Source organism: Chiloscyllium punctatum, chromosome 9 (assembly GCF_047496795.1).
Source record: "Chiloscyllium punctatum isolate Juve2018m chromosome 9, sChiPun1.3, whole genome shotgun sequence".
NCBI classification, from domain to species: Eukaryota; Metazoa; Chordata; class Chondrichthyes; order Orectolobiformes; family Hemiscylliidae; genus Chiloscyllium; species Chiloscyllium punctatum.
The window spans coordinates 118431545-118446023 of record NC_092747.1 but is presented as its reverse complement, the minus strand read 5'-3'; positions in this window follow the sequence as shown (position 1 = coordinate 118446023).

Sequence of the window (14479 nt, the reverse complement as noted above, 5' to 3'; positions counted from 1 at the left end):
TAATTGGAAGTACACTAGCTTTTGGAGCGGCGCTCCTTCATCAGGTGATTCATCAACCACCTGATGAAGGAGCGTCGCTCCGAAAGCTAGTGTACTTCCAATTAAACCTGTTGGACCATAACCTGGCGTTGTGTGATTTTAAACAAGTGGATAAGGTGGTTATGGAGGTGTATGGCAGGCTTACCTTCATTGGTTGGGGCTTTGCGTGTAATAGTTGGCAGGTCATCTATAAAACATTAATTAGGCCATTTTTAGAGTATTATCTACTGCACTACAAGAAGAATGTGGAGGCATTGGACAGCATACAAAACAGGCTTACCAGGATGTGGTCTAAACTGGGGTGTCTTTAAACCATGGATTCTTTCACTGGGCCGGTGTGCTTTTCTGCAAATGTTTTGTCGCCTCACTAGATGACATCATCAGCGCGTCTTTGATAAGGTGTCAGCAGTCTGTCCTGCCTGATATTTATATGTCTCTGTTTGTTGGTACTTGCGGTTCTGTATCTGAGTGGTTCTGTATCTGAGGGGTCTGGTTCAAGGTGTTAATTGATTGAGTTCCAGTTAGAGTGCCAGGCTTCAAGGAATTCTCCGGCATGTCTATGTGTTGCCTATGCTAGGATGGTTAGATTATCCAAGTTGAATTTGTGTTCTTCATTGTCTGTATGGTTGGAAATGAGAGAGCACTGATTGTGTCTGGCAGTGGGGAGCTGGTGTTTGTGCACTCGTGTATAGTCAGTTTTCTTCCTGTTTGTCCTATGTAGTGTTTTTCACAGTATTTACAGGGTATCTTGCATATAACGTTCATCCTGTTGGATGTGGGTGTCGGGTCTTTAACCTTTGTGAGGAGCTGGTGGAAGGTGTTTACTGGTTCGTGGCCCCATAAGATTCCCAGGGGTCTGAGTAGTCATGTATTCATTCTGAGAAGGTGGGAAAACTTGGATTATTTTCACTACAGCATCAGAGGCTGAGGGGTGACCTGACAGAAGTGTATAAAATTATGAAAGTCGTGGATGGGGTGGATAGTCAGAGATTTTTTTCCAGCGTGGAAATGTCAAATACAAGGGACCATTGGTGTAAGGTGAGAAGGGGAAAGTTTGAAGGAGATGTGGGAGGCAGATGTTTTTGTACAGAAGGTGGTAGGTGCCTGGAATGTGCTGCCACATATGCCAGTGACATTCAAGAGGCATTTATACTGACATGTGAACAGGCAGGGACTAGAGGGATATGAGCCATTTGCCGGCAGATGGGATTAGTTTAGATTTGGGGAAACCGGTGTTGGACTGGGGTGGACAAAGTTAAAAATCACACAACACCAGGTTATGGTCCAACAGGTTTAATTGGAGGTACTAACTTTCAAAGTTCTGCTTCATCAGAATGATATGATGGTCAGCACGACATGGTGGGCCAAAGCACTCTGCACTGTTCTATGTTCAGTACTATTCACACACCCATTGAGCAGAGGAGTGAACGACAATGTGGAGCAACAATTACTATCATTTACATGAAGTGGCTGCTAATGAGGAATCACTTCTGACTAAACTGTCCAATTTCTGAAGGGTATTTCTACCAAATTAAGCCTACAAAATGTACATGAGAACTAGCATAGGGAAGCACATTTGACCTTGCCCTCTCTGATCTACCAGTTGCAGATGTAGTTGTCCATGACAATATTGATAGGAGTGAGCACCACACAGTCAAAGTGGAAACAAAGTTCTATCTTCATTCAGAAGGCACACTCCATTGTGTTCTATGACACTACCACAACAATAAATAACTTCAGAAAAGATCTAGCAGCTCAAACTGGGAATCCAAGAGGAAATGTAAGTCATCAGCCTCAGTAAGATTATGTTCAAAACAGTATGTAACCTCATAAACCAACATATTTCCCCAATTTACGAATATACTTGAGCCAAGAATGATTTTCGGTTCAATGACAAATGCAGGAGTACATACCAGAAACAGCAACAGGCTTACCAAAAAAAAATGAGGTGCCAACTTGGTGGAGCTACAACACAGGATTGTGTGCATACTAAAAAGCCAAAGTAACTTGCTTTGCTCAAACCTCAGCAATCCTACCACCAATAAAGTCAGATCAAAGCTCTGCAGTCTAATCTTAGATTGTCGTGCTCAATTAAGCAACTAAGTTGTTTCTAACTTGAAAAGCATCCCGACTCTCAATAATGGGGACACTTAGTGTACAAATGTAAAAAAGAATCTTATAACCATTTTTACTCAGAAGTACTGAGTGAATCATTCCCAGAAGCATCGATGCTGACTGTCAGCAAATTCAGTTCAAGTCCACGTGATATTGAAAGGGTGAAAGTTCTGGATCTAGAAAAGGCAATGGGTGACATCCATATTCCAGCAGATGTACTGAAGGCGTGTGTTCCATGCCTTACCAAAGGCGTTACAATGTAACAAGAACTCTGACAAATGCCAACAATATGAAAAATTGCTTCAAACATCCTGATCACAAGAAAATAGGACAAATCCAAGCAACCCAATTACTGTTCCTTCGGCATAGATTTAGGGTGAGAGGGGAAAAATATACAAGAGACCTAAGGGGCAACTTTTTCACACAGAGGGTGGTACGTGTATGGAATGAGCTGCCAGATGAAGTGGTAGAGGCTGGTACAATTACAACATTTAAGAGGCATTTGGATGGGTATATGAATAGGAAGAGTTTGGAGGGATATGGGCCAGGTGCCTGGCAGGTGGGACTAGATTGGGTTGGGATATCTGGTCGGCATGGACGGGTCGGACTAAAGGGTCTGTTTCCATGCTGTACATCTCTATAATTCTATGGCTCTACTCTCTATCATCAGCAAAGGAATGGAAAGGGTTGTTGACAGTGCTATGAAGTAACTCATTTACAGCAATAACCTGCTCACGGATTCCCTGTTTAGTTCTCTAGAGCCACTAGGTTTCTGCTTCAACTATAGTATTGGTTCAAACGTGAAGTATTTAAGCAAATATGGTACAAAGAAACCCAGCATAACTGAAACCATTGCAATCAGGTGAAGCCTTCACACAAGTTGAAGTCTAACCTAGCACAAAGAAAGATTGTTGTGGTCCCTGGAGGTCAGAAATCTGTGCTCCTGTACGTTGCTGTGCAGCATAGAGTCATAGAGACCCTTCATTCTGACTCATCCATGCCGACCAGATATCCTAAATTAGTCTACTCCCATTTGCCAGCATTTGGCTATATTCCTCTAAATTTTTCCTATTCATATACCAATCCAGATGCCTTTTCAACGTTGTAATTGTACCAGCCTCCACCACCTCCTCTGGCAACTCAGTCCTCAGGATGGTGTCCTAGGCCTAATCCTTACAGTGTGGAAGCAGGCCAATTGGCCCCATCAAGTCCACCCTGACCCTCCAAAGAGCATCCCTTCCAGGCTCACCCCATCCATGTAGCCATGCATTTGCCATTGTTGACACACCTAGTCTGCACACTATGGGCAATTTAGATGGCCAATCCACCTAACCGGCACAGCTTTAGACATTTTTTCATTGGTTTCAGCAAAGAGCTTCCTGCCATCATAAGAGCAAAAGTGATGACATTCACTGGTGATTGTTTAATGTTCAGGAACATTTGCAACATCACAGATATCTAAAGAAATCCATGCTTTGAAGAAGTCACCCATTGCCTTTTCTGGATCCAGAACTTTCACCCTTTCAATATCACGTGGACTTGAACTGAATTTGCTGACAGTCAGCATCGATGCTTCTGGGAATGATTCACTCAGTACTTCTGAGTAAAAATGGTTACAAGATTCTTTTTTTACATTTGTACACTAGGTGCCCCCATTATTGAGAGTCGGGATGCTTTTCAAGTTAGAAACAACTTAGTTGCTTAATTGAGCACGACAATCTAAGATTAGACTGCAGAGCTTTAGTCTGACTTTCTTGGTGGTAGGATTGCTGAGGTTTGGGCAAAGCAAGTTACTTTGGCTTTTTAATATGCACACAATCCTGTGTTTAAGCTTCACCAAGTTGGTACCTCATTTTTTTTTTGGAAAAGTATTCAAGCTCTGGCTGATAAGCATAAGTAACCAGGTGAGGAATGGGAATTGGCTTCTGTCTTTTTAACCTTGACTCAGTAAATTGTAACAAACAGTTTATTTATTTCTAGCCTGCAGCCAACACACTTCAATAAAAACATTGTCTGTTAAATAAAAATGAGGCAGCCAATTACTAAGTTTTTCATCAGTGAATGAAAGAGAAATTTATCATCTCCCAACCCAGAGAGAAAGAAAATCATGAAGACATGACATCAAACATGGGAAATAATTTTAAAAGGAAGAGTGTCTGCTACAGATAGGAAAATAATTTTTTCTTAACTAAATAGTTCTTCAAACCCTTGAGGTGTTAGATTTTTAAACAAAGACTACAGTTGTTCAGTGGCTGACTTGTATCCTCAGCAGTAACAGAATCTGTAACCATCTTTGAGTTCTCAATGAATTGTAGTTTTCCCAATTTGCTTTCTCAGTGGCTGAATTATTCCTTGATTATGAGACATGCAGGGAGAGAGTAAAGTTGAAAAGTGTGATTCTGGAAAAGCAGAGCCGATCAGGAATCTGATGAAGAGCTTATGCTCAAAATGTCAACTCTCCTGCTCCTCGGATGCTGCCTAACTGGTTGTGCTTTTCCAGCACCACACTTTTTGACTCTGATCTCCAGCAACTGCCGTCTTCACTTTCTCCCAGAAAGAGAGTAAATTCAGCTTTTGCTGTCTTATATATTTTTTCAGTCTCTCTGCTCTGCTGCTAAAAGGCAGCTGTTGAAACATAGTTCAGTGTGTATTCTGGAGTATGGCACCATTTTCTTTGCAAGCTGGCTAACTGACAGATGATCCTTTTTTTCTCCCATTATGGGAAATTATAATTCATGTGTGACTTAGACAGGAGATGCAAGTTTCTTAATGCTCACTGAGTTTCTTTTTATTCATTTTAGGGAATGTGGGTGAAACTGGCTGGGCTCAGTATTTATTGTCCACCTCTAGTTGCCCTGGAGAAGGTGGTGGTGAGCTGCAGTCCACCTGTTGTAGGTTGACCCACAGTGTCCTCATGGAGAGAATTCCAGGATTTGGCAAAGGGACGGTGATATATTTCAAATCAGGATGATGAATGGCTTGGAGGGGAACTTGAAAGTGGTGGTGTTCCCATATATCGGCTGCCCTTGTCCTTCTAGATTGAAGTTGTCATGGAAGATGCTATCTGAGGATCTTTGGCAACTTTCTGCAGAGCATCTTGTGGATAGTATACACTGCAGCTACTGAGTGTCAATGGTGGAGGGAGTGGATGCTTGTGGATGTGGTGCCAGTCAAGCTGGTTATTTTGTCCTGGATGATGTCAAGCTTCTTGAGCTTCTTCAGTTGCCTGATTTTAAGATCTTTAGCTAAAAATAGCAATTTCAGTGCAGATGCGAATTCAATGCGAGATTCGCTAAGCTTACCTTAAACTGAGGTCAAATGACCTCTGCAGCCATTTTAGGTTCAAGATTCTTCCATTTCCAAAAAAACCTCATTAGTCCATAAACTAATCAGTCAGGGGAAGTTAAAATTCAACAGTTCAAATTTACCACTATTGTAACACAGTGGCCAGAAGCTGAACCAGGTAAGCCAAGTAAATATTATATTACAAAAGCGGGTCAGAAGGTAACTCCTTGAACTCTCACAACTATTTCGAAGGCAGAAGTCAGGAGTATGATGAACTATTCTCCATTTACCTAAATGAGTTCAGCTCCAACAGTGCTCAAGAGGGACTGAAATTCAGAAATGGTCCACCACCTTCTGAATTCATTCCCTCCATCACTAGTACACCCTGACAGAAGTCTCCTTTGACAACACCTTCTAAACCGTAGAATTCATTATACAGTAGAACAAATGCAGGAAGCGCATTGAAACACTACCATCTCTAAATTCGCTTCTAAGTCACACACCACTCAGACTTGGAACTATATTACTTTTCTTTCAATGTCATTGGATCAAAATACCAAAAACTCCTTCCTAACAGTGCTTTAGCCTTATGTGTATCACATGGCCACCCAGTCGATGGAGGTGACTCACCACCACTTTTTAAAGGTAATTAGCAATGTGTAACAATTGCCTTCACACTGATGCTCACATCCGAGGAACAATTTTCAGATTCTGCACTAAATTTAAATGCTAGACCTCACATTGTAAAATGTTATCCCCACATCCAAAATATGAGACAAGCTAAGTTTTAAGCTCATGGCTTTGTGTTCCAAAGAGAAAATAGAGGATTGCATTTCAGGCAAAATTGTAAAGAACAATAATATAATGAAAGGGTGTCAAAATTTAGCAAAGCAACTCTGATATATATGCATTTGTATATAAAGCTTAATAGATATTATTAAATAATATGATGTCACTGCTTACGCTTGCATTTTCTTCAATAGTTTAATTGATTAGTCTGGCAGTTAAAATCTGAGCAAAAGTCTATCATGGTGTTCTTTTGTTGCCTTTCAAAGTTAAGGAGGATCAACTATGCTCTTTCGATAAGAATCAGAGGTTGAAATGAACTGGAGAGAATTCCCTTTGTTGATTCCCTGGGCTGGCTACAAATCTTAATTGACTATCTGGACAAGTAAAAACAATTTATCTGGGCTATAGCAATCTGTGCTTCAGCTGTGACAGTGACCTGAAAACATAGAATTACCACAAAATATCCGCATTGAAAAAAAAACTTCAAGCTTAGAACACAATGTCACCACTTTTGCAGATTTGGTTTATGTCAAGTTCAAGTCGATGGATGTTTATTATTTAACCAGAAGTGCAAATGCCTTAGTGCTTAATTAAAAGGTTGAGGAAAGCTATCCATTTCAATTCTGTTTTGTAAACATGTAGGAAAAGTGTGAAGTTAAGGCACTAGTATTAATGAGGTCCAATTACAAAGACTGGAGAGGAGGCAAAGTTTCAGACAGTAAACCCAGAAGTTGGAGTTTCCCACAATGCAACGGAATTTTAACTCTACAGTTTACACTTGACAGGATTGTAGGCAATTGACAAATTTGGCTTCCAGTCAGATGAGGATATTATGAAGATGTAGAGGTACTGTACCTTTAAGAAAGTTGAAAAGCTGGCAAGGACAAAGCACACACAGTTTGGAACAAGGTAACAATGTAACACTTGGTCAAAACAGCTAGCAGCAGATGGGATTGCTATGAAACAAAAAAAACTTCAAATTCGGCTAATTGGTTTAAATTACACCCCAAGATACCAGAATCCAGTCAAATTTGAATTTAACATTTTGATAATATTAAAGCCAATGAAACAATCTGATGTTTTGGGGCATAAAACTGGACATTTTAAACATCTAGAGGGAGAACTACCACAGAGACTGCTAGCACAAGAGCTCTCTGAAAGGTACCTGTCTATAAGAAGTTTGCACAGCAGATCATCGAAGAGATGACAGAGGAAAATCTGCAGATGAAGATACAAAGAGAAGATTCGACAGCTGACTGGTTTTGAAAGTTGAATTATTTTTTGAAAATCTTAATTGGGATTTTTATCAGACTAGCATTGTAGAGTGGGAAGTAAAAAATAGTTTTAAGAGAAAGAGGTTGTAAATAATTGTTGGTTTTAATATTCTCTGTTGGACTTAAAGAATAAAGTTGTTTATTTTTACTTTAAATAGTGACCTCTGGGATCAATCGTTTCCTCTTGAATTTTAACAGATTACTTCACGAGGTGAATCTTTTTTGGGTGGCTGGTTTACTTTAGCAGAGAGGTTTACCCTGTAACAAGGAGAGCTTTGGAACTTGTTTTAGGAGCAGTTGTATTCAGGGAGCATTGGCTTCCAAATATGGCTGCAGTGTGGATAAACTTTATCCTTGCCCCTGGGCAATCATCCAAGTTTTGATCTCTGGGGTTGTTTTTTTTTGGATGGGAGTTGATACTCCAATGTTGAGCAGCTTGCAGGAAGTACAATCCATAGGAAAATACAACTGATCCTCCTGGAAAACAAACTAAACTCCTTGAAGCTGCCCTCCACTCCCTATGAGACTACCAGGTTTTCCAAAGCCATAGGAAATGTTGCAGGGCATTATTAAACATTGAAAGCCAGTTAAAACAGAGGCAATGAGACTCATTAATGTATGTACATTGACAACTCCTCTCTTGGAAGCAAGGTGTCTTCTCATCCTTGTTCCTCTTCCATTTAACCTGAAATCAGGCAATTTAGAAGGAAGCTGTGTCTCTGCTTTGAGAATTTTATAACATTTGATTCAACACCAACAATCTGCTTTAGGGAAATGCTATTTCTCTCTACGATTTAATCCTACAGCTGTGCCCAAGCTTATGCAACTGAAATAGTCAACTATAAGTTTACTGGTTGAAATATAGTCAGTGCTGTACATTACTTTGACTTTGGTTTACCATCCCAAATTCATTCAGTATTTCTACTTCACTGTCTGAAAATCTGGTATTTTGATAGGCTGCTTTGTTTTGAAAAATTTACAATTTTTTGGTTCCAAATTAAAAACCTTTGAACTCATCTCGATGGAACCAAGCCACCATTAGTGGAGTGCATGACTCTCCGGAGAATGCACATATTTCACATTTGTTCCATAAATCATTCTAGCTATCATCCAGTGGACTTCAGTGATTTATTTTCACAAGAGCAACTCTGACATATAGCAATGGAAAGATCAACTGGTGAATTAACATGTGATTTGATTGAAGAAGAGAAGGACAGTCATTGTGGTTCACAGTCAAGTGTAAATTGCTTTTGTTTTTACTCACAATCTGATTAAGAAATATCAGCAGCAATTTAAGAGAGCTTTATAATGCATTCCAATTTAACAGAAGGAGCGAATGCTCATAATGTTCATTTTATCATGCATTAAGCATGCCATCTGTTTGCTGATTTTGGTATAGCATAACTACTGATGGTTAAAATAACGCTGACAACCTGTACTTTGTTAGTCTGCTAATTGACTGAAACGCAAAGAGACCCATGGACATGTTTTGAGATTGCTGATCAACCTAGGGGCATAGTTTGCACACATGCAGTACTGATTCGAGACTTTAACTCCCTGAAAATACTGCAGTTATTTTGGGATGTGATATTTCTTGAAATAATGTGTCCGTATTTACAAAGTTTGTGTGATTGACAGCTCAAAGAAAAGTTATCTTGGAAAACACAGTTGTGTTGTCAAGAAATGTCAACATTTTGGCATTTAGATGCCCACTAAGAAAAATTGCAAATACGTGTCATATGTTATATCAAATCAGTGTCATACAGAGGTGAATAGGATTGCTGGATGACAGCATATTGTATTAGCTTTTTTTTTAAGAGTGAATGTTCCATAATGACTAGCTGTAGAGGTTTTGTTGCAGATTGTACTTTTGTTGAACTTTTATCACTTCTCCAGGCTTTATGAATGCTATTTTCAAACTTAGCATAAACAGAAAGGCACAGTCCAAAAATGTGCAGGGTTAGGTGGATTAGCCATGCTAAATTGCCCATCATGTCCACGGATGTGAAGGCCAGGTGGGTCAGCCATGAAAGGCACAGGGTTACAGGGATAGGGCAGGGGTGTGTGCTTGGGAGGGATGCTCTTTGGAGGGTCAGTGTGGACTCGATGGCTGAATGGCCTGTTTTCACCCTGCATGGATTCTCTGAGTAGGAATTTAACAAAATTAAGCTACAGTTGGCATGCTGAATGTCTCATCATTTTACCAGTTATTTTGAAATGTTAATTTCTTGACAACAAAATTTAAGTGTGAAATTTAACACATCCCTGGTGATGCAGACAAAGAGCAATATTGGTGGGGTGGAGGGGGCTTGGGGGTCGAATGTTTGGGAAGAGGGGCAAGAGGCTTTCTTTGATCAAGGCAATAGATTAGGTACCAACAAAGGTCAATGCCAAAAATCAAGCCCCTAAGAATTGAAAAAAGTGTCACAGAAAGCTCACATTACTAGTCAAGATCATTAAATGTACTGACATGTATTTGCAATTCCCACTAATTCAGAGACACATGATCTATATGTTTTTCACCAACCAGCAATCTCTGTCAATTGTGACACCAGCCCAAGGTTCATATGCCTTACTTTATCTTCACATGGTCAGCACTGTAGTAAGACTCACATCCACATCTCCCAGCTTGCATATGCTGCTAACTCTTCATCAATGAAATACTTTATCTCCAAAACATATAGCAGTCTCAAATGAACATCCTTCTCACTTGCAGGACATGGTACTGCACAAACAGAGGCAGTAAGTGCCAATTGGTTAGGAAATAAGCCACTGCATATCCTTGTCCAGATGGAAGAGATCATAATTACCATTGGAGTTGCTTTGGCAGACAGAAGAGCTGAAACCATGGAGGATGATGATTGGTCGGCTCTGACCTAATCCTCACCCTCACATTCAATTTTCACCTCATCCTACATTCTCTTCTGATTTACAGGTTGCAGGTCATGTGACAATGCCTGAGCATTCCTGAAGCTGTCTCTTCCCACTACCACTAACAATACAAACTTACTCTTGTGTCTTTCTCGCTTTGTATACCCCAAGAATTGTAACCTGGTCAAGCAGTGTCAGAAGGAGGTGGAGGAACAGCAGGAAGATGGTGATGTGGAAGCAGCAACACTCCTTGCTCTCACACTCTTAGCCACAACCTTTGATATTGACACTGCATGTATTCCAGTGGGCTGTTTCAAAGTGCGAACTCTGTATTCTTGTTGTCTTGCATATTTGCCAGATTGCTGTATACTTTATTTATCTCGCAGCAATCTAGAGATGACCTTAGTTCGAAAACCAATCAACCTATTTACAAAACTTTAAAACATCTTGGTTGTTTTACCATACTTCTTCTTCTTCATGATTTGGAGATGCCAGTGTTGGACTGGGATGGACAAAGTTAAAAATCACACAACACCAGGTTATAGTCCAACAGGTTTAATCGGAAGCACACTAGCTTTCGGAGCGAAGCTCCTTCATCAGGTGGTTGTGAAGTATGTGGAGTATGGAGTACACCACAACCACCTGATGACGGAGTGGCGCTCCGAAAGCTGGTGTGTCCAAGTAAACCTGTTGGACTAGAAGTTGTGTGACTTTTAATTTTCTTCTTCTTCCTCCTCCTTCTCCTTCTCTTTCACCATTTCCTCCACCTCCTCAGCTGCCCAGAGGCAAGGGCGGGTTCCTTTCTGATTGTTGAACTTTGCAGTGTACAGTAGATGAAGACAAATCTTGAAACATATTCTAGGGAGTACACAGATAGCCTGCAGATGAGAAGCAACACTTAAACACCCCAATAGTTTGTTTGATGACATTTCATGTGACAGCATGAGTTTTATTATGCAGTTCTCCTACTTTTTAATGCATTGGCCAAGCTCCAGTCTCTCACTGGGATTTCAAATGTGAGCCTCTTCAGGTATGCGGACTATATTTTAAATCAGAGTCATTCTTCATCGGACTGTATTATCAAAGGAAGACAAGTCACGTCCCATTTTACATCTGGTAAGTTCATCCTCTATCATGTTGACTAGCTTTGTGATATTTAAACAGCCTTTTAGTATATCCTCGAATGAGTGTCGGTGAGGAAATTGGTGGGTGATAGGATGGCAGTGTGTTAGTGGGTGGAATGGCAGATTGGTTGGTTGGCAAGTTGGCTATGGTGATAGGTGGTACATTGGTGTTTGAATAAGGTACTGGGCAGCTATAGTGAGGTTAGATTATGGCAGCTGAAACAGTGACAAATGGGTGGTCCATCAGTTAATGAAATGGCAAGTAGTTGTGTTAGCAGGTAGGTATGTGGGATTGTTGAATAGGGAGGGATGGAGGGTTTTTTTTGGGGGGGGGGCGGTTGAAGGGGAACTCATTCTAGTTAGTTGTATAGCTACTCAAAGGTTAGACATCTAACACTTCATCAGCACTTGAATCCCAGGACCAAGGAAATTGCTGTCCCAAGTTCAAATTTCCTGAACAAATCCCATGGATTCAATGCATTGGGAATTCTGAGGAGTACCAACATGTTTCTCCAATCACACATTTAGTCTCCAATTATCCAGAGACTGGAAAATTTGGGTTGTCCTTCCTCCCCTCAAGCAGAAGTTGCACAATAGAAATGTTGGTTGTTGGAACACCCTTGCTCCCCAGTAGTCACCCTCTGGTTTATTGTGCTGGCTTAAATGCAAATAGGAAAATAGAGCTATAAATTCAAAGCATTGTAACTGCTGACACATTACTAGACATTAGCCTGTGTGATTCTGTGCACAGCAACTGGTCACTGAGGAAGACCCTTTCCTGTTGGTGTCTCAATGCCTTTGTATAGTGCCTACATGTGGACTGTGTATGACTCATGGGACTCTGTATAATGGGATGTTTACAATCCCAGGGAAGCTATATTGTCTTCTATTGCTTTAGAGTGAGAGAGAAAATGGAATATATTGAGTTGTGTCTGCAAACAGAACTGCAGTGACCTCCTTTACATACCAGTGAATGGTAAATATTGGCGGTGTTACAAATACCATCAGCTTCAGACTGGAACCAGCCTATCACATGGACGTTCATGAGTACAGCCACTCCCTGTATTGTCCTTGTCCTGCTATCTGTTCTGCAACAAGAGTGTGCAAGGCAGGAGAAATCTCCTCAATCAACTGAATGAATACTAGGGCCTTTAGCTGAGAATCCATTTCGTCTTCAGTCTTCCTTCTCTTTGAGAAGTCTATCTTCACCCATACCATCTCCACTCCCAACTGTATTGCCAAGGGAAAGAGAAACTATAACACTGATGTCTGGGAGCAAGCAATTCAAGCAGAACCACTGAAGTCAGAACCCAAGGCATTTACAGTGTGCTACATCACCTTTTGAAGACTTGGATGGCATTAAATCACAGAGCAAAGCATCACTCAGTTCTACTAATTCAACAGCAGCTGGTAAAAAACAATCAAGTTACTTGATGATCCCTGTAAAAAAGCTTTGGTCAGGATTTGTTCCAGACAGTAAATGCACATTCAGTGAGTGAGTTTAAGAGAGTGTGTTAGCTTGCTGAAAATGGTACTGCGAGCGTCATGTCAAGTATCCATGCTGACAGATGTCACAATCTGTTTCCACTGAATCCTTTACTCCATGCACCTGCATTAACATCCTTACAATGAGCAAATGTGGTGCTCCTCAAACTGGAAGAAAATCCTTGTGGCACTAATGCCATTTTTAATTCAAAACAGCACCTGCATCTTTGATTATATTGGTGCGATCCAACCAAAATTTATTGGTTTTAACTTTAATTCATACTCAAGATGCACAGGCATGAAATTCTGTCTTTCTAAACAAAAGGGTCGCAGGACAAGAAAAGTTGATTCTGCTTTCTCTCCACAGATGCTAATCCAAAGATGTGCAGGTTATGTGATTTGGCCATGCTATATTGCCCATAGCGTTCAGGGATATGTAGGTTAGGTGCATTGGTGACAGGAATGTAGAGTAATAGGGTAGGGGAATGGGTCTGAGTGGGATACTCTTTGGAGGTTTGATGTGAACTTGTTGGGCCCAATGGCCTGTTTCCACACTATAGGGATTCTATGATCTGTTGAGTTTTCCCAGTAATTTTTGTTTTTGTTTCTGTCCTTCAGAATGTGGGCATCACAAGACTCTGTCTTAGTATCATTTAAGTTCAATACAAATTCTTTATACAGCAGGTAGAAGTCAACGACATTAGTGTGGAACTCAAATCATACAAGGCTAGATGACGTAGGATTAGTATGTTTCAGTCACCCTGGTACAACATTGACTCGTTTTTTTTAAAAAAATCTACGTCTTCAGGGGCACCTTTAGAGATAACATGTTTATTTTCAAAATTTTTTTGAATGAATTCCAGTTCTTATATTTCTTAGTAGGACTTGAACTAATTCTATTGATTATTCATCAACTAACCTATTGTAACTTCCAGAAAGATATACTGAAATAATTATCTTAGTGAGAGTGAAATATTTCTGAGTCAATTGCAACATCTCATTTTCCTAAGTTTTTCCATATTGGATCACATCTTTTTAGAATTTGATGATGTCAATTATTAGTTCTCTTCCATTGGGCGTTTGGTTATTGTGGAGACTGCCAAATTCTTCCATTTTAATGGATTACGTGACTAACTTGCATTAGTGATCCGCAATAAGAAATTACCTGGTGATGTGGTAATCAATCTTTTTTTTTCCCCTGAAGAATCCCTGAACACAAATAAAGTTTTGCTGCATATCCAATTCAACTAACATTCATGGAATATTGAACATTTCCTGAAATGAAGGAGGTGACATCAAACTGACTTTAAACTCTCATGTGTATTGTCTGACTCATTCTCTTTTAATTCAAGTAATTAACATAGGTGCTTTGGCAATAATCCTTTCTGGAAACATTATTTGGCATACCAAACATTCCGCACAGTTTGATCACATCCAGCCATAAAACTCCCCCTCCCCAGTGTTACAAAAAAGCTACTCAAGAATACCAACTGTTTA